Genomic DNA, 21,083 nt, shown 5'->3' on the forward strand with positions numbered 1-21,083 from the left:
AAATCTATTATCACTTTTTCTGAAAGAAACTGTCTCTGACCAGAAGCTACAACCACCAGTAATGCCTTATCAAGAGTAATTTCCAGGTAAGAGGACTAAGGTCATCACCATTATACACAAAATAAGCACAGACTACAAACATGTTGGATACAGTCAGCTTGAGAATGTGCTGCCACCTGCAGCCGGCCAAGCACAGCCTATCTAAAAGCAGCTGCCAGGGTCAAGTTTATGACCAATAAGCCTGGCACCRCGGACTGAATGTCCTGCATTGCAGGATTTAAATCACAACTGGCAGGAGCAAGCAGCTCTGGAGTCAGTGTGCTAGGCAGCAAGCAGTGGCTGGGGGAAGAAAGGGAGAAGAATATTTTCTGCCACTCAGCAATAGCAGTCATGAGACGCTCAGGAAAAACACCAGGCTCCACAAGAAGCCCCACAGCTGTGCTGCCCAGACTGACACATGGGACCGTACCATGAAGGCTTGCTGAGGCCATAGGGCTGACTAGCAATCTCCAGACACCTTTTCCTGCAGAATAGCAAACAAATCTCTGGCTCCAGGCTGGTTCAATCTTTGCTCAGATGGTCACCTTTTGCCAAAGAAAACATTAGCTCCTCCCTTAGTTCCCCTCTTCCACTGTATTTTATTAGTGGGACAGACATAAAAGAGAAAAGGAGATGCACACTGATTAGCACTGACTTGGCAGGAAAGGGGATGCTGGACTGAGAACAACGACCTGTTTGAACTGGTAGAGCTGCAGGGAGCCTTGGACTGGAGTGAAACAGCAGAGGATGCTGCAAACTAGTCCTGAGCCATGCTGGCAAGAGCACGGCCACTGTTTTTACAGGTATATTAAATAAGAGTACTATAGTGGGAGTCTGYTCAGGGCCTGTCCAGACCATGCTGATCCTGCAACAACCCCACACAATCCTGAGCCAGAAAATCCACCGAGTTTCAGAAAACTCAAAATTGCAGACAATAATTATCAAGTGTTACAAAAACAAAATGTCAAATCAAGTTCAGGAGTTGGCTGGTTAACAGAAATGCCCTGAAAGTCAGTAAGCAAACAGGAAGCAGAGTAATACTGCCAAAGAGAAATCTTGACAACCAGTTATGTAACTGGGTCTTAGCTGCCTCTTGATTACATCTCATATCATTTAAAGGATGAGGATGGAATAAAARAAAATCACTTCAGAGCAAAGGAGGTGGGGACATGCTTAGAAAAAGCCCCTTTTCAAACCTTCTGGCACAGCCACCACTGCTGCCCGGCAAGTGAAATTCATGGCGTACTCTGAACTCTTTCAATGCTTTGAAGATGAGAATCTGAAACGCATCTTTGTGTGTTATGTATCACCATCTGTGCAGTCTGAAGGGGAAAACAAGCCTGCTCCAAAGTAAGTCCTCAGGGAGGTGAGACACTATTATTTAAATAAAGTCACTGTGCAAAGAGCCAGCAGCAGCACTAGGCCTGGTCAGAGCCCCCCCCCATGCAGAACCTTGCTGTCTCTCCCTCCCAACACCAGTCAGCAGCAGAGCTGAGCCACAACCCACAGGTGTATCAGCTAAAAGGATCACTCCGCATCCAGGTCACCCACAGCACTGCAGAAAGGCTACAGAGAGCTACACCTCYAAAGGCTATTGTGTTACTGGCCTATTTTCCCATCACATAGCCAGACAAGGAATTTAGGCAGGGATCTTAAAGGCTTTCCAGAGTGAAGCCATGTCTGATAAAGTTCATTAACAACCGAACAACCMTCCTGCATGCTTATTATTAGGAGCGCTAGAACTCGAGTTCCTGACTGCCCACGCTGGCTTCTGCGATTCAGACAGCCTCACGAAGGCCTCTGCTCAGATTCCACATGCCTGCTAGCTGCCCCCAAAGAAAGGGGTTATCCCCAATTACAGGGGAATCAAGATCATTCTCACTATCATTTCTCTAAGGTTTCTCTTTGGATTTATAAAGGTCTTTGTGGGGATGTTTGCTATCACTTTTAGTATGTAGCTTAGCCGAATTTCCATTCTCAGGACCAGCAACATCCTGTAACATCCAGTGACAGTTCTGGAATGCAGAATACTGAGTGTTACAGGGGAATCAGAAAATGCTGCAATGTGACTAGTTAAATTAGAGGCCCCAGGGTGCAAACAGCTGCACCAGAATCACTTTCTGGGCTAAGAGCTCTGCTAACATTTTTACCCTCATCATATTGCCTTGGATTTGATGTGCTGTTACTCACCCTGCCTAACTCCTTTTTAAAGGGGTACGCTCTAATCCAGAGAGGAAAAGTGGCCCTTTAAACGCTAGAGCATGCAAGTCAGAGCTACAGCACGAATCCCCCAAGCAAAAAGCCACGTAAAGAGCTTGAGTTATGGGCACTGGTAACAACTGGAAACCCTTGCACTAAAAACACAGCCAAAGAGAGAGACTCCTGAAAAAGGAGATCATCTACAAAGCTCTTTGTAAATCTACGTATGAAGGAAGCTCAGCTGCTGGTGTTTTATTCACAAGACTTCAGTGGAGCTTGAATATCTGGAAGTTAGCCAGCCTTAATTGAGCAGGGCAAACAGATTTATGAAAGGTAACACACACACTAGAAGGAATCATTTCAGCTACTCGCACACCACCAAGCAGTCACTCAGCTAAAGGACCTGAAACCACTACAGACTCTGCAGCAAACCTCTACTCCTTGCTCATTTTACAGCAGCAGCAGCCACCACAAACACAAAACAAAGCAACAGAAAAGAGATTAACATTGAAAGGGGTCTTCTCCATAAGCAGGCAGATTTTTGACCTTACGTTTTATTCATACAGTTTATACAACCTGTGAGTTTTTGAACAGCATTACCAAAAAAGAAAAAGTAAAGAAAGTTTGGAATTGATTATAAACTGAAACCTATGATGGCTTCTAATGTTATTGGTAATGGGAAACTTTTTYAAAAACATGTACAATTTTACAAAAATTAGTGGCATTCACTCTTCTTTAAATACACACGTTTGCTTTTTGTTAGAACTTCTCATAGCTAAACATTTATCCATCAACAGGGAAACTCCATCACTTCTCCTGGAATGAATCCCACCACAAATTGTTCACTTGTGAAATGGTTGCCATCTGCCTCAGTGGTGAGAGATACTGCAGGCTGCCTTGAGAACAGCTTCGGTGACACAGTGTGACCAGCTGCCCTGGGGGCTTTGGGCCAGATACGCTTATATCCCGTAGAAGCCCTGTTTGGGCCAGGCAGCAGAGATCATCAGCTTCGCTGGGAAGGCATCGACTTAGAGCTTGACTCCTAGGAGAGACTGCAAGGAGTTAGTACAGAGGTGACCAACAGGAAAACATCCAAACAGGATGTGACTAAACAAGACCATCAGTGTTCAAGTACAGAGCCAGTAGAATCAATGCAGAAGAGCTGTGAAGAYGACAGAGCTTATAGTAAGGGACTAGACCACAAGAAGCCAGTTGACATTCTGTTGCACTGTTTTCAGTGCGATGGGAAGCTGCTAAAATTTGTTCGTACACCTGAAAAAAGGGCCAGCTGAGATCCTGAATGTGGCACCAAGCCCTGCCAGACTGGAGAGACAAGTTAGCAGTCTAGTGTGCACCAGGAAAAGACGGACACCCCTTAGCAAAGGTGGCTCCAGCTYCACAAGGCCACTCCTTGACTATTTGAACAGGTACATCTGGCAGTATTCATTCTTTCATTTTGCACAATCTCAACTTCTCTCTGCATCTCCCATGATTCTTCTCTCCTTGTAAAAACAGAGTGGGAGACAAGGCTCACACCACCCAAGGTTTACTGCAGAGGTCTGCTGCGAGCTGAGTAATGCTGCTGAAAGCTGTCCACCAGGAGACTTGCTGGCTGGCCAGCCTCATCATCAGGCCACTCCTTATGCTGGGCCACTCCAGCTCTGAGCAACGCAGCAGGACCACGAAGGGGGCAGGCAGATTCTTCTAGTCTGTACAATGAGGAGCTGTGCAGTGATAAAACCAGCCGTGCTTTCTTCACCCCGGTTGTCACATAAGAATTGTTTTCATCACTCTGCAGCAACCTCACCCGCTTCCTCACATATAAATGTGCCAACAGGGTGGCAATCACAACTCCTTTTACCAAATCACTGGACAATTTTAGGTCAAACAAATCTCGCCGTAGCTCAGGTTTGGCCTGTAAACTACAGATGTCTTGTCTCTGCTAAACAGCTATCCCAGCTGGGAGGGCAGGGAGCTGAGAAAAGCAGCCAGACTGGGTGGATTTGTAGCTTACTGTAAAATAGATAATGCATACTGAAGCCTGGAGAAGAGCTTGATTGTATTTATATGGGAACATGAACAAGTTATGTGGTGGCTTCTTTAAGGGCCAGACAGCTAATGAGCCCTGGCCTCCAGTAATTGAGGACTTCGACAAAGACAAGAAATGGYCCATCCTCTGGATGCAAGACTATGGCACAAGGAAAAAAAAATCCAGCAGAAAAGCTGTTTCACAGCCTATGAAACACTTACGAGTTCTTGAGTCCATAAAACTCCCCTTCCTTTTTGAAAAGCAGCAGAAAACCTAAGGTGTGTGGTTAATTCTTTCCTTGGAAGAGCRACTATCAGCAGCAGTCTTCCAGAGAAACGACAGTTTTCTACCCATCCATGTCATCATTACATAAAGATGGAATAGGCCCTTTAGCATTGGATTATCAAGGAGGAATAACTAGATCTCTCGTTAAGGAGGCTGCACTGCAGAGCTTTCACATCCCTCAGAATCAGRAATCAATTACTGCAGGAAAAAGTATCTTGCACAGATCTGCAAGCACTGAGTATCAGTATAAAACTCTTTGCTCTCTCATCCAGTCAAGCTGTTAAATAAGATCAGACCCAGCACTGACTCTGATGCACCTATAGAGTTCACCAGGCCCAGAAGCAGCAACTTCTTGTAGGTGTTTCTTTTCAGCGAGACAAATGTTTCACATTTCAGAGGCAAGACCATAAAGGACAGCAGCTAAGTCAAGCAAGAACCACCTTCAACAAATCCAATCTCCGATCCTTCTAGTATAAGAGGAAACAGAAGTGACCTAGTGCTTTGCAAGCTGCCTCATGCACAAAGAAGTGCTCATATTCAGACGCAAATCTTTACTCTTAGATTTATACTTATGATCTGGCTCCTCCACAACCAACACCYGGAGCTGAAGCACACTAACAACAGCATCTAAGGTGCTTGTCTTCCACTCTGCCCTGCTCAGGTTCCTCCGAGAGCTGAATGCCCAGGGAGAACACAGAGAAATACAATATTCAGTTCCCTCAACACCAAAGCGTTCAGGCTGTTCACAAGCAGGCATTTTAAATCAAAATACAAATAAATCCTTTACGTGATGCTCTGTTGGCAAAACCCACTAAGAAAGCTCCTGGCAAGATTCAGCTCAACTCTAAGGTAAACTGGGCATTTAGGTATCTGAGCAATAACAGCAGCAAGCGGCTGACGGGGATTTGCTAGTGGGTAACGGGGTGCTACCAGTCCTATTTTATAAGCTGGATAATCGAGGCAAAAAAAAAAAAAAAAAAAACACTGCTCAAGCAATAGCTCAAGCAGTAACAGAGGTCCCAGAGCTCAGGTTTCTGTCCTCTCCCTTCCCCCCGACATGTCCTGGGCTTCTCTCTCAGATCTGAACATAATAGCCACTCAAACCTGCACTGCCAAGACCCTCAAAGAAAACACAGTTCTTGGGTAAAATCACAACAAAGCAAAAGTTATAAAGAGRAGTCAAACAGGAGAGAATACATTGCAGTGGCAATTCTGCCATGTCTGAACTACCTCTTCCAGTCAAAGATACAAAGAAGGATTTCAAATGGAGTCCTCACATTCCTATCACATAGGCTTTTAAAAATCATCACAGTGAGAATAGCCATATAACGCCGGTGAGATGCAGCAAGAGCAAGCTAGGTGAAATACCTATGCTGCCAGCTCCAGCACTCAAATGAAAGCCTCTAAGCGGCTCGGAATAGCTCACCTTGGAGAGCCCTATGCAAACAGGGCAAGTGACCAGCCAAAGGACTGCAGTCCAGCTACCTGACTGCTGCTAGAGCACATGCGCATATGGAAAAAAGACCACACGTTCTTATACTGAAATCAAAAACTCATCATTCCACAAACCCTTCCACTAGTCCAAAGGTTCGGAACCTATTCCATCTCTCAAGAACAAACAGAGGCTTTACAGCAAACAGCAGAAAGTCAGAGACGTCACATCTCCAAGAGACGAAACTAGAGTAGGCATGGTAGTCTTTAGGGTTAATTGCCCCCTCCTCCTCCCAAAGCTCCCCCAGGATCTGCAGCTCCTTCCACTCACACACGATCTGCTGTTGAATAAGCAGCACTGTTTTCTCTGCAGTTTCCAGAAGAATCACATTTGGAGGGAGTAATTTCACCTTGTGCCATGAGCCCTGCTCTACCACATCTGGGCTTTGGTTTAACACCTCTCCACGCTCTCAGGCTGCCTGCTGACTTCACAGCCTTGGCTCCCACTCAGGTTACGCACAGAAGGTTATTTTCACAGAGAGGACTAGAGACAAAACCCAGTGCTATTAATCTGCAGGCAGTAAAGGCCAATCCCTTCACTGCACATACAAGGGAAAGGTTCCTGTAGAGTCTTGCTGTGCAGACTTCTCAAGTCCTGTTGATATTAACATAAATCTTCCCCCCAAGGAAGTGATGGTAGCCCTCTGGCAGGCACCTTTAAAGAAAGATAGGCCAGTATCAATATGCATACTGCGGGGTACAAACTGCCCTGGCAAGAGATGAATAGAGCTTTCTCTATCAGATTTCTTCAATTTCCTACAGCCATCAAGACTGACACGGTAGTTTCAAACTATTAATAAGATTACAAGCAGTTCAGACAAAGCTGCAGTTCACATACCCCACAAATACTGAAGTTTCTGAACAAATATTCCTACAGCTTCCCCAATTTTAACAATACCAGGGCAATCCAGCATTTCATAGCAACCTGTCTTACATGTAGCCTACTCATAGGAGCCATCTGCACTACAAATGAGGAGGCTAAATGGAGCATTTGATAGGGAAAAAAACACATAGGTACAAAAAAGTAAGAAATGGCAACATGTTATAAACKGTGTGGTTCAATATTCTGGAGGAACGGGAGGTGCTTACTCTCCAGGAAAGCAGGGTTTTTACTATGCAAAGGACATTCAGACCATACAGAGCCAGACAGGAAGTGAGAATGTTTCACAAACATCAGTACTGTAGTTTACATAGATGTTTTCAATGTCTAACTCTGACAAAGTCTGAAGTATTACTACTCCTAGTCATAGGAAAATGGCACTACAGAGAATTATGCAGCTCTGCTGAGTGGCAAAATTAGAAACAGACTCCCCATCTCTCACTTCTTGGGACAGGAGCCACCCCCTGAAGCACACTACCTCCCTAATATTTTAGGGCTAAGGGCAATATGAAGTCCTGGTCCAGGGGAATTCTCCAGAAGCAGGTATGTACACCAGGACAGGAAAAACTGTAAACATCTCCTAGATGGATGACCCCACACACCACTTTTACTGCAACAGAATCACAGGCCTCACTGAAGGTAGCATTTTGCTCAGATACAGAACATCGATGTTGTAATTATGTTCAAGTCTCATGAATCCACTAACAAACAACAGACTGTAAAGTTTCAATCACTAGATGGAAGCTTGATTCTCTGATTATTTAAGATAAAAGCACACTTTGTACAATTTCAGCCACAAAAAACCCCAACATTTATTGAGCATGTCCTCACTCCCCTGCCTGCTTCACAGCCCACTGCAAACTCAGAACAAGAGCACTCAAGGCTTTCTGCTAGCTCCCAGCCCACATACAGGTAGGAGCAGCTGGAGAACCTACTCCACAGCAGCACTCTTCCAAAAAAAATCCCTACATTCCCACACACAAGAAGCAMATGTGGGAGGCACAGCCCCACTGCAGGCTCTTCAAACGTATCTCTATTCATTCCTTGAAGCACCATCACGACAACTCCTGTGCAAAACGTCTCAGCAGCTACCCAGGAAGAGTTCCTCCACCAAATCTCTTCCAACAGGGTGCTAACTCTGCAAATACTGTAGAGTTTATTCCTAAGTACCACTCATTTGAGATTCCAAGGTTGTTAAGGACGCTCCGGACAGCTAATTAAGGCCCCTGTGCGTTTGAAGTACTGCAGTGCAACAGAGTAGTTCTCTTGCTAATGGCACCACAAGATTCGGACATGTCCTCACTTTCTTCCCCACGTTCTTCTTGTACTTCCTCCCACTTATGCCTAGCCCACCTCCCTCTTTCACATTTGYACATTTCAGGTATCAGGCCTTTACCTCTTCCTTTTCATTCAAAGCATGATCATTTTCTTCAGTCCTCCACAAATTAATGCCTTTAACATCTGAGATATAGCAGGGCACTCTTGCCCCTTTCAGTTTACCAGAACTTTCCTGATAAATTGAGTGTTCAGAATCACATGCTATTTTGGCTGTAAATACAATGATCCCCCGCAGAACTGYGCATACACCTTTCAAACATCTATACCTCCTCCCATCCTTACAGATCCCAGAGCACAGCTAGTCAAGCAGCTTCACACACAATGTCACAGGTAAATACAAAATAATTCACTGCTACCAGAACAGTCTCCAACCCACTTCAGCTATGATCACACAGTTCCCAAGCAAAAACAACAACAACAACAAAAAACAATCCCCCAAGGAAAAAAAAGACAAAACAAAAATTAGGACTTAAAGCTATCTATGTACCTAACAGCTTTGCTCCAAAAAGAATGCAGCTCACAATCTCCAATTCCTCAGTTATGCTACACAGGAAGCCTGCGCAAAGAGAACATCCTGCATACTAGTGTAAGTTACTAACGGTCCCTCCTAAAAATATATCCAARTTACATTTCAGCGAGGCATAACATTGTAAGACAGTCTTTTGCTTTAGCACTACTTTTTCCTTCTGTGGGGAAAAAATCCCCATCTCTCTAACCATACAAGGTTGTTTCCACACGTACCTGCACAACATCCTTTAGGAGTACCTTTCCAGGAGTACACTACAATGGCTTCCATAACAAAGCCACCTAATTTCAAGAACTGGACAAATAACTGTTCTTTGGGAGGGAAAAGCTGCACTCCCCAGCTTTTACCTGTTTGGTGCCTTCACCTCACTGTGTGACAACACCTGGCAGACTTGCGTTTGTATTTCTTCTGTTCAAAACAACAAACTAGTGACAGGGAGCTGTGAAATTATCAACCTATTAAGAGAATGAGTCAGTGCCACATGAAAAGCAAAATCCATTTATAAGGTATGATCAGCTGAAGAGCAAGGACTGATACTGAGCCAACCTGTTCACTGCCAAGCTGCTGAATAAATGGAGAATCCAGTAAAGAGGAAAAGGGATGAGCATTGGAAGCAGCCCAGTGCATGCAACATCCCTTCCCTTTCCATCCCCATTAATATTACTATCCTGTATTCAAGAAGTTCCTCCTGTTCATACCCCTTCTATTCATAAAACCGCAAGAAAGCACATAATTGCAAGTGGAAATTCTGCTATAACAACATCTCTTTCGAGAGTATTATCGTAAGAGAAAAATAAGACATTTATTATTTTCAGTGCAGCAGCACTTAAGAAAGTTGGCCCAGCTTGCCCTTAAACACTTTCAATTATCCAAGTAAGTACAACAGAGGCCTTGAGCAACTAACACTTCTGAATYCTAAACAGGTAGGCAATTCTCTGATGGATAATCTAATAGCTACTACGCTGTTCATGACAGGTATACTAGAGGCTCAACAGGACATGCCAAAAATACGGTTCTGATTCTCACCAGCTACATTTCACACGGGATGGCCTGCAGGAAGAGGATGCAGTGAAGGAATTGGGAGTTATGCAAAAGCAGCAGCACCACACACAAGATGACTGAAGATTACTTGTCTTAATACCATTGCTCAGCTAAATATCAAGGCACACAGTGTCAGGTACAAAAGTCCAGRCTTTAATGCCATCCTCTACTTTTAGAAGGACATTGTTCAAGGAAATTAGCCTCTGAAGTTAGGTTTTACAGAAAGCTTTTTTGTAAGACTTTTATTAAAGTCACTATAAAGTTAAATCATTTTAATAAAACTCTTTATGAACATTATTCGTATTTAATAAGACTAAAGCATTTTTAGCTCCTACATCATCTTTTCAGTTTTTACATAGTCTATTTATTTACTTTTTCCTGTTTCAGACAGGTTGGCCAAATTTCATTTTTTGGTCTCATGGGAACAACAAAGACAACAGTTTACCAAAAAATGCATTGTAGAACTTAATGGCAAATAAAAACCCGCCCAATTTAGAAAAATAAGGTAAATTCCTTCATCAAAAAATAAAAATTCCATGCAAAGTATGTGATAGGAACTACATAATGAAGACTTCAGAAATATGTATAAAATGCAGTGCTTTACTATTACTTTTTTAGAAAAAGGAAAGATGYTTGTCCAATTTAGAAATTTATTTTAATACCAGTGAACATATTTCTGTTGAAAATGTCCTAAACTAGGCGACATCTAATCTACTCAAGCAGTGCAGGAAGAAGACCAGTGAAAGTGACTACAAATAAAAAAAGAAATCAAACAACTTACATTCAATGTCCACACCAAATTTAGCACAAAACCAAAATACAGCTAACAGCAGATGTACTTGGAYGGTTTGCTGTTCTTTTTTTTATTTATGTTAGACAAATCATAAGTATTGCTTGAGATTTCACGAAACAACTAGTACAATTTTTAATCTGACAATTTTAACTGTAAAAAGAAAGTACCATACCATTTCAACGAGGTCATCAAGAACAGGTCTTGTTTATCATACCCCCAAAATACAGTCAGTCAACTAAAAAGAAAAACCTCGTAGGCCAATATCCTGAAATAAACACTATCACCTATGAGTCCACAAGGATCCTGGAGATCCCAGATTGGCTCCTAACAGGATAGAGGCCCATTTACAATATTACATTTAAAGTGAAAAACACAGGTAGATGTTTCAATTTCACACAGGAATCATCCTGCAACCAYCACTTTCTGTTCTCTCTTCAAATCTCACCCTCAGAAAATGGTTTCAACTYCCCTCACCTTCTTCCAGGTGATTTTATATCACAATCCCTGCTCCTGGAGCACCTGGCTTTTAGGACCCTGCTAAACTACCCCAATGCCAACTATACTTAAAACTGCAAAAGGSATGGAAATGGCAGGTCTAAAACTAACATCCTTGCCAGTTTATAGCTGACAAATCCATCCATCTGGAGCCAGTTCTCCAGACTGGGCCCTCCAGGGCAGGGATCAGTTGTCTATACAAAGACCCATTCCTCTGGGTCCCTGCATGCAACTGCAAGAGGAGATCTAAAACAAACCAACTTCCACCACGAACCTTGAGTCCAACCCGGAAGGGGAGGGATGCCTCCCCTTGAAGCAGACTACAGCAGATGATGTTGTCTCTGCATCATGCTTATACTTAACACTTGTTCCTAGAAACAGGCAAAATACCGAAGGTCCTCACTGTTTATCATGTATTATTGTTCTGAATACCAGTAATATTTATATATTTGACAGGTTGATATTCAAAAGAAGCAATGGCTACGGCCTCCAGAATTTTGCGTCCCTTCATCACCTTTTCTATGTTAGAGGAAATAAAACAAAAGCTTCCCTGATGAAGGCCAGAACTCCAAGCTCATCAAAACCTGGTAGGTCAGCTTTGATTTAGGGGGGCGACRGGGTTGCTTGCAGTCACCTTAAGGAAAACCCTAGAAGTTCAGAACCAGCTCTAGGAGAGAAACTATCCACCACGTCAGACAGATGCACAGGATATGTATCCCAAGACCTGCGTTAGGATCTTCCTAGTTTCCTGCACATCTCCTCCCATCAGTCCCAGGGACGCAAAACTCCTTCCTAAAAAACAAAAAGATCTTTCCCAAGCTACCCGCCGAGACTCAAAATAAAAACAGGGCCCTACATCCCTGTTTCTCCACGCTGGGAGCTGCATTGTAAAAAACAAAACAAAAACAAAACAAAACAAAAACACAAAAAAGAAGGGGAAAAGGGGGAAAAAGGGGGTGGGGGGAGGAAAAAACATCCTCCCCCGTGCACCAAGCCGCATTTCAGCCTTCGGCCTCAGGAACCCTTTTGTAGGCTCCGGCACAACAACAACACAAGCGAGCCTTCTGGACGCCGTCCCCCTTGTTTTGCTGAGGCGCACACGCAGCGCCACAAAAATATCTTTGTGCCACACGCGAAGGCCGAGGAGGAAAAACAACGCGGCTCTGCGGCGGGCTGCGGGCAGCAGCGCCCCCGGGGGGCCCCCGGCGCCCCGGGCCCGGCGGCTGCACCCCGCTCCGCTCCCTCCCGCGGCACAGCCAGCCCCGCGGGCCCTCACTGGGGCCGGGAAGGGGCGGCGGGGGGGGCAGCAGGCCCCACATCTGCCCCCATCCCCGCGGAGGGGGGTGGGGGGGAGGCGACACAGCGAATGCGGGCGGTTAAAACAGCGCTAAACAGCAGGCCGCCGCCCCCCCTCTCCCCCCGCTCGGCCGCCCCCATCGCCGGGGGCCGCGGACCCGCCTCGCCGTGGGGCCGCCGCCGCCTCCCCCCACCCTCCCCACGGCAGCGCGCGGGGTGCCGCAGCCGCTGGCTCCGGCTCCATTTTAGAGCTGCCTCGTCCCACCTTCCCCCTCCCTCCCCTTCCCCCCCCCGGTCTCTCCCCTCACCCCCCACACACACACACCGGGCCCCACTCAACCGCCCCAAATATCCGCCGCGGCGGCGGCCGCCGCCCCCCAATACCCACCTGTGGTGGTGGCGGGGAGCCCGGGGTGCCTGCGGAGCCGGCTGCCGGGGGGCGATGGGCGCGGGGCGCGGCGGATGGCGGCGGATTGCGCGGCGGCGGCGCGATGCGGGGCGATACGGGTTCTCGCTGCCGCTCCCTCCTCCTCCTCCTCCGCCGCCGCCGCCTCCGCGTCCCGCCCCGGCCTGTCAATCCCCGCGCGCGAGGCCGCCGCGCCGCCGCCCGCACCACAGCGCCGCCTGCAGGGCGCCGCGGGCGCCGGCCTAAGATGGAGGCGGGGGGAGGGAGGAGGCAGAGCCGCGCGGGCGGGGAAGGCGGGGAGCGAGCAGCGCCGCGGCCCTCAGGGCCTCCAGGGGGGATGTTCCCCCTGCCCAGCCGACCAGGCGGCGGGAGCCGGCCTCGATGGGCGGCCGCAAACCCCCGGAAATACTATTTAATTTGTCCTGTCGTTAATGACAATGGAAATGAATGCGGTAGAGCAAGGGAGCTGCTCCTGCCCCGCCAAACTCTGCCTGCCCCATAGGGTACAAGTAGCCTCACGAGGCAAAACATGGTTCCTCCTTGGCTGAGGGGAGCTTCAGGTCAACGTGATTTGAACAGTGTTTCTTATCCTTGCGAATGTTTTGGGTCATTATGTTCTGTTTTGGAAGCCATCAGAGGAGTTCTTTTGCCAAGGGGGTCTGATAAAGCTTGGGAGGGATCGTCTCTTCGCACGTAAGAGCAAGCCATTTCTCCTTTAGTTGTCCTTCACAGTTTTTGGGGTGTCTACTGGTGTGATATGCTGCTACATGAGGCATTTTGTGATGACAGGCCAGGTTACGTACGTGTGTATGTGTTTACTTCTAGGGGGATCCAGCAATTTTTGAAAATGACAAACAGGCCCTTTTCGTGTGCCTCTAGTTGCACACCAAAAAAAAAAAAAAAAAAAAGTCTCTAAAAATCCTGAGTAAGCCCAGATCTACCTAAATTTTTCAGGATCTCAACAGAGATCAGATGATACCCCCGCTTTGCCTGAAAGGTGGCAGAGAAGTTTCCATATTTTGCCTATTTTAAGCAATCTTGCAGGGGGCACCATAGTCACAAACAGGCCTCAGAAAATCACGAGAAATACTGGTGCGTCCAAGTAAGCATATATTATACCCATCCATCCATCCATATATATATATTTATGAGTCCCTTGCTGTAGGGCTATGACAAGTACTAAAGCAGTTCAGACCGGGGTCTGTGAATATGAGGTAAGCTGGGAGATACATTGCCAGCCTCTCAAGCTCACCTTGTTAGGGCTGCGTGGACTATACGACCCCACAGGGTACACAAGTAGTTTTTCACCTGGTGTAAAATGGGTAAAGGACTTTGACAGGGCACAGGGGATGGGAACAAGCAGAGCAGCTGCCCTCTTGCAGGTTCATTCCTTAGCTTATTCATGGGTTGCTAATGCTGCGATGTCACCCTGMATGTCCTTCTCTACCAAGGAAAGGTGGTATTAGAGAGCTTTTGTAGTACAACATTTTCCCAGCATAGGCAATGCTTCAGGATGAATACCCTCCACCCCTCCCCAGGCTTATAGGAACAGTGCAAGGCCTGGCACCTGGCTTACTGCTGATGAAGGATGTGTCTGATCTGAAACACAGTCACTAAGACCAGTGCAGAGGGAAGAAATGCATGAACAGCTTTCTAGACMATATGTGACGTTCTTACAGTTGATCTGCAAGGCTATCAAAGTTGCCAGGCACTGAGCTACCAAGAGATGCACCAGCACTGCTGAAAACTGTCATCTGGCTATCAGATCCCTTCCTTTCCTGGATATCAAAGTATTTCACTCTACTCCTGCCCCTCTCAAGTCTTGTCTCATCTTCCCTGCAGTGAATTTCTTCTCAGATATGGCACRCAATGCCATCTGCTCCTCTTCTCACAGCCACTCACATAGAAGAGGCCACCCTCCTTCCTGATGTTAGCAAACTCCCACTCCCACTGACCCACTCAGAGAACCAASGTATTAGTCTGGTGCATTTGGTTTTCTTTCTCCATCGGTCTCCCTATCAGGCCAGATATATATGCTTGTGCACACACTCATAGATAATATAACTTGCTTCCTGCCCACCCAAACCTCAGTGTCCTCCATGAGAGAAGCTACAAGCTAGCCAAATTTCCAAAGGTGGTGTCTGATTTTTCACACTCAGCCACCCTGCTGTGCAGAACCTTGTAGTATTACAGCTCATGTCAGCTAGTGAGCAGAGAGAGGAGAGTGCCCCATCTTCCACTATGTGCTATTGATGCCCAACAGCAACATGCAGCCAAAGGCATTACTGTTGCCCCTCACAAAATCAGGCACTGTGGGATCACCTCACTTTCATACACTCATGCAGCCATCAACAACCCCAACCATCAGCAGGTGACTCACACAGGCTTGTCCAGGTTGGCTTTATGCACACCTGCTGCTGGAATGAGCAGGTCTCCAAAGGTCTGTTGTGCATCTCCAAGGCAACAATCCAAGGCCAAAGGAATAGATGTGCTAATTAAAGATGAAGACAATACAGCCTGGTGTGGAGATCAGGAAGCCAAAATAAACAAATGAAAGAAAATTGTACATTCATTATCAGATGAGTATGTCACAGCTGCCACATTCACAGCTTTTCCACTTGTGCCTAGCAGTGTGCTAGAGTCAACTCCATGGAGCTTTGTAGAGTGTCATGGCCTAGGGGCACATCTTTTCTCTGTGCAGAACTGCCCATAATCTGAAAGATGAAAAGACATCGTCAGTCCTCACCAACAGATCGAAGAGGGTGGCTCCATTGCATCCCTGGTCCATGAAGATACCACCAGACCTTGGCATAAGGTGATGAATTCTTATGTTGCTCTTCCAAAGACCTGCCTCACCTTTTATCGGCTTGTGTATGAATCGGGACAACTACTGTAAGACCAGAGCCACTGAGATTAGACCCGCAACAGATGGTGGGGGGGGGGCAATGAAGACAGCAAGAAGAGATTTTGGCAGAGTCTGAAGAACAAGTTTCATGTGGATGAAGTTTAATGCACAACTCTATGCAGGACCCATTCTGGAAGGACTCCTACCCTGACCTATTCCAAAAAGCTGAGCAAAGTAACCCATGGACAAAATAGTCAAACTCAGAACCTCCTACTTCATCTTTCCAGGACTAATTACAGGTGAATGCAGGAATCCTGTTGTGTGCTTTGTCCTTCCTCTAATGAAGACTCCTGACAAATGGAAAATAACCATTCCAGAGGGCTATCAGCCCTTATATAGAATTTATATCTGCAGAAATGTCTCGTGGTTTAAAACTTCCTAGAAATAATAGAATTACTATTATATTCTACAGCTTTCTCAAACATCTGCTCTGTATCTATAAATCTCTGACCATGGCTTGTATCATGCAGAGTGATTTACAGCAGAGCAAACTGAAGGCTAAATGCTGTTGTGCCATTTTGTTAACACTTTGCTCAGCTGCTGCATGCAGCATAAGACAAGGCCTTGCTGCCCTGGTGTTCGTTCACACAACTCCACAATCCATTATGAAAAAGCAAAGCTATCCTGTTCTCTTCCCCACCCAGAAGCCATTCAGCACATGCAAAGTATGCATTTACCTTACTGGATCAGGCCATGGTCCTTCTAGCTGAGACAACAGCCGACATTAGCTGCTGCAGAAGAAGCAGGCAGTAGACTGTTGTAGCGTAACCCATCCGTGGGAGAATGTTCTTATTAATCCCAGGAGGTAGAAGCTGGTTTAGGCCCTGATGCATGAAAATCCATTTCAAATTCAGTTGTGTCTAAATCAGGAAGTKTCTCATGTCTACACTGACTTCATTAGCTCATCTGAGATGGTTACAGGGAAATTCAAGCCTGTGACTAAGTGAATAGGGCCTTAGGACCCAAAAGCCAGTCAGTAAGAACATGAGAGAATTTAGCTGTCATATATGTGATGTGGGAGAGAAGACATGAGTAGCTCTGGCAGTTCTCTGTAATCCCATTTATGATGCTGTGTTACCCAAATATAAGGAAATGCTTTTAAAGACAGGTCTCAAACAGAACAAAGGGGAAGTAGGTCTCCATCATAAGACTTGTTTTTCACTTCTCATTTGAGACCTAATATCAGTAGAGCTGTTTTCATAAAATTGTTTTTAAAGAGAATAAAGAGGAACAGGGAAGCTGGAGCATCTCGCCTCCCTAAGCTGAGACGGGGTATGAAATTCTGAGAATAGGAAAAGAGCAGGAAAACCTAGGAGTTTTGGCCAGCATCCCATTCTGCAAAGCGAAGACTGCAATCCTGCTCTCATTTACATTAGCTGATGGCATGGGCCCCTCTGTACATCTGATTTAACATCTGTGGTCTTGCAATGCAATTACAGCAGCTCTGCTTTCAGACTCAGTTTGTAGAGTTTCTTGGGSCTTTATCCCAGCATTTTTTGTATGGATAGCTGACCGGTTCCCAGGGTACTGGGATCTCTGCGTGCTTTATCTCTGTGTGCTACGTCATGAAGAGGGATGTATTCAGAGCTAACAAAATGGGCTTCTGCAGAGTCCCTCTTACTACTGCTTGCTTTAAAGTGGGAACTGATGAGAAGAAAAAAGTGAAATAAAGGCTGTAAGTCCTGATCACAGAAAGAACAAGCAAAGACATGCATATCAACAAGCTACTGCTAGTAACAGGCCGCAGGATACAAATGGAAAGTGTTTTAAACTGCAATGTTATTGCCTCTTAATGTCTTCTAGTGGGACATCATATTTAGCATTTTAACTTGCATTTAGCATCTCAACATTGCATTAGTCACTGCACAAACACTGAGGGAACAGCAGGAGATCAGACAAATTTATTTTCTTTTTGATGGGGTAGAGAGTTGATAACTGTCAAGTACTATTTTTACTGGCACTGATTGAGAAGTTTTTCGGAGCAGTGTTTCTATCATGAGAAAATGTCATATTTGCCAAAATAACATTTCTGTGGAAATTCATAAATTCTGTCAAAAATGCTTCTCAAGTTTAAGATGGAGCAACTGTCTAAAACAAGTCCACAGGACAGTCCATGGCCTAGCCCTGGTGCACTCTCCCAGAACATGGGAGATGTCTATCCAAGCCTTTGTTTCGAATCTGTCCATCTCTGAYGCTGAGATGGCTGAGGCATTATATGTACAAAGATTTACTCTACAGCATAGTGGGAAGAAAATGCCCTTGAGCCTTAGTTAAGACAAACCACAGCCTTGACCAAGATTCTACCTGAACAGCTCTAACYTTTTGGCAACTTTGTTCTTATTGGTGTTTCTGGAAACAAAAATCCCTAAAGCTCAAGTTTTCWTTGTGCATCAAAAGACGAATGTCAGAACCTCAGAGAACAGCATCCTTCTTTCCCAGCCTGCTCCATCCTGTAAATAGCCACAGCAGGGAAATCCCCTGCACGTACACAACGGGTCCTTTCCATACGCGGAGAGAATCAATCCTCTTGGTTACCCAAGTCTTCTTGGCCCTTGAGTATCTCTAGCTCTTTCTTTCCTGGCTAGACCTCTGCTGAAGGATGTGGTCTGAGTGCCCCATGCGAGGCACACACTGCGTTGCTCCTACATGCTGGGCAGCCAGGCTGTCAGCTTCGTTCTTACTCTCACAAAGGTGGGTGGCTGCTCTCTCGAGGTCCCCTCCCTTAGGATGCCTGGAGTAGGTCCAGCCATCTCCACTTCTGGAGATCCTTCATCTCTCCCCAGCTTCCATTCTCACCGTTGACCAAATCTCACTGCTGGGGCAGGATGGACCCACTGCCTCCAGTTCCTTCTCACATGGGTGGGGGGAGATAGCGTGCGCCCAGCCACAGTCTTATTTGTGGTTTGATTCTTTTTTTCCTAGTTATCCTGAGCAAGAGCAGACTGAAGTAGTTGTAGCTCCTCTTGGTTGCTGATCAGGTAGAAGTTGTTCCTTTTCTCTGCCCTGCCCTGGCCTATGGGAATCACAGGCTCTGTGTAAAATCAAGATGCCAATGAACCATTTCTGCTTGCCAGACTATTGTTTGTCCTTTTAAAGTCTGCAGACCTACACCATTCTCAGTCAGTGAATGCCAACTGCCTGAAGGACAAAACAAAATGACTATTTAAGGCACTAAAATGAAATCATTTAAAACAGGGCTGATTAAAGGAGGAAACTATCTTTCCAATGAAAAGCGGATTGGTTTCAGCTGGCTTTAGTGTAAAGCTTTGCCTACAATGAGAACTAAATGCCAGTTGCTTGATACTGCAAGTATTTTGGAGACACTTCATCAGCCATGACTTCAGTATTTTTCTGTGTGTAACTCTGCAAAGCAAGACCACTCCTGCTGCTGCTCCTGGTTTGGTGCTTTTTCCTTTGTCTGTAATCTTCAGAAGCTAGCAAGGCTGTTCTTAGCACAGCTTTTAAAGCCCAAACTCCTTTTCATTACATCTATGCTGAAACCTTCACACAGCCTTGACTAGCTAAACTGCAAGAGGTTCAAGAAAAAATCAAGAAGCACCATGCATCTTTCTTATAACAAGGCAGTTAATATTCTTCAAAAGACTCCACAGATTGTTGATGACATGCTAAGTTTTCAACACACATAGAAAAGAGAGAAAACAGGGAGATGAAGCTGGAAATACTAAGAAGCTTTGACAGACAAGGACCTGTTCATTACAGCACTTGCTCCCAGAACACACTGCAAAACACTGCTAGGAAGGTGTCTGCTTTTGTAGTTAGCACCTTTGTTTACCCTCTGTCAAATCTTTTCAAAGAGGTTAGGAAAAAAAAATCAAGACAAGTATGAGAATCCAGTTATTTGATGTAGGGTCCTAGGAAGCCTGTCTCAAAACCACAAGGAATGTTTCTGAGAAAGGTAGCACATGACTGTGTCAGAGGAACCTGACTGACTTTTGTGGCAATTCATAAAGAGTCCCCGGACTACACAATATATCAGTCTTTTATTTGGCTCTAAATAGAGGATCAGCAACTGTCCCAAACAGCACTAGAGATGAAACTCTGCAGAGTTGATGTGGATATTTTAGAAACAATAGCTAATGTCTTTTCAAAATGACATTTAATTTACTTTAGTCCATTCAGTTATGAAAAATTACGAAGTGCTTTGGGGAGAAATTCAACCAAATATTTCAAACTGGAGTTAGTCACAAGGTCTGGACCGACAAAGAGGGAGAAACCTCCAAAAAATGAAAACAAGGACAGATGAATCCGTATTTTTCCCAAATTTGTCAAAGAAGTTTTAAGATGCTTCAGAGTAATTGATTTTGCAATGTTTACTATTCAATCAAGGTTTAAATAAATACCTAATTTTGTTTCCTACCTTGGAACCCTCAGAGTGACCACAGATGTGGCGAGAATGCAAGTTCACGAATGTGTTTGTGCTCACAGTTCCAACTTTCAATCACAACCATCTGATTCCTCAGCTCCATGTGTTGCAAGACAGCTGTTGTTTTACTGCTCAAAAATATCCCGCTTCACCCCGCCAAAGTGAACTATCAGCTGCTTCCAAATGTGATGACGTTGATGAGAATAAGTGATTTTGGTAGAACTGGATCCCCTGCTGTGAGCCAGGAGACTTTCGCTGTCCCTGATAAGCATGGCTTTGATTTGCAATGGGATGATCATAGGTGGCCAGTAAGTGAATCCTGCACACATGCAGACTGATCTGGTACCTTGTCATGAACAGAGGCTGCAGGGTTCACTTCAAGGGCCCCCAAGCAAAGGTCATTATTTGGAACTTCTCCAGAGTTGTAACATTCCCTCATGCATGGAGGATTTATGAAATAATGCTACGCTTTAGTGAGTAGTTTGTCTCATGACTAGATTTGTCCCCTCCGTCTCATGAGTTTGCACAGAGTCCCTTTTGACTTCACTGTCTCCTTTAATTATTAACACAATTCCTAAATATTTTAGTGGGAGCTAGATGTCTATGCCCAGGAAGACACAGTCTCAGCCCAGAAGACCCAGCCACCAAAGACCCTTAGTTCCCAGTGCCCTTCTGAGCAGTCTCTTGGGAATAGCTGCAAGGAGTAACTCAGCGTGGGGCATAAAGCGGCACAGCGCGTAACGTGCCGTGGGGCTTAGCTCAGCACAGGGCATCAGCTTAACCGCGGCGCGTAACGCAGCGCCGGGCGTAAGGCAGAACGGGGCATTAACTTCCCGTGGGACGCGGCATGGGGCATAAATCGGCTGAGAGCTTTAACGCGGCCCGGGGCATGACCGGCACGACCGGGGCGCAGCTCGCCGGGGAGCGCGGCGCGGCGCGGGGCGCAGCTCGGAGCGGGGCGCGGCGCTTTCTGCAG

At 45.7% G+C, this 21,083-nt stretch overlaps 1 protein-coding gene and 1 long non-coding RNA gene across 9 annotated transcripts in view; both read right to left on the reverse strand.

Moving 5' to 3' along the window:
* PRRC2B (proline rich coiled-coil 2B) overlaps positions 1-12,986 on the reverse strand; it is a 49,332-nt gene extending 36,346 nt beyond the window's left edge. For all 7 annotated transcript variants that reach the window (XM_085325323.1, XM_085325328.1, XM_085325326.1 and 4 more), the window contains exon 1: positions 12,801-12,986. The gene's annotated coding sequence lies outside the window, so the exon portion shown is untranslated. The remainder of the gene's footprint in view (positions 1-12,800) is intronic.
* Positions 12,987-15,343: 2,357 nt separating this feature from the next.
* The window catches only part of LOC146584170 (uncharacterized), an 8,596-nt gene continuing 2,856 nt past the window's right edge, over positions 15,344-21,083 (reverse strand). For both annotated transcript variants that reach the window (XR_014898266.1, XR_014898267.1), the window contains exon 3: positions 15,344-15,532. This is a non-coding gene — a long non-coding RNA (uncharacterized LOC146584170). The remainder of the gene's footprint in view (positions 15,533-21,083) is intronic.

Source organism: Rhea americana, unplaced genomic scaffold (assembly GCF_003343005.1).
Source record: "Rhea americana isolate MKP2758 unplaced genomic scaffold, rheAme1 scaffold_97, whole genome shotgun sequence".
In the NCBI taxonomy this organism is placed as follows: Eukaryota; Metazoa; Chordata; class Aves; order Rheiformes; family Rheidae; genus Rhea; species Rhea americana.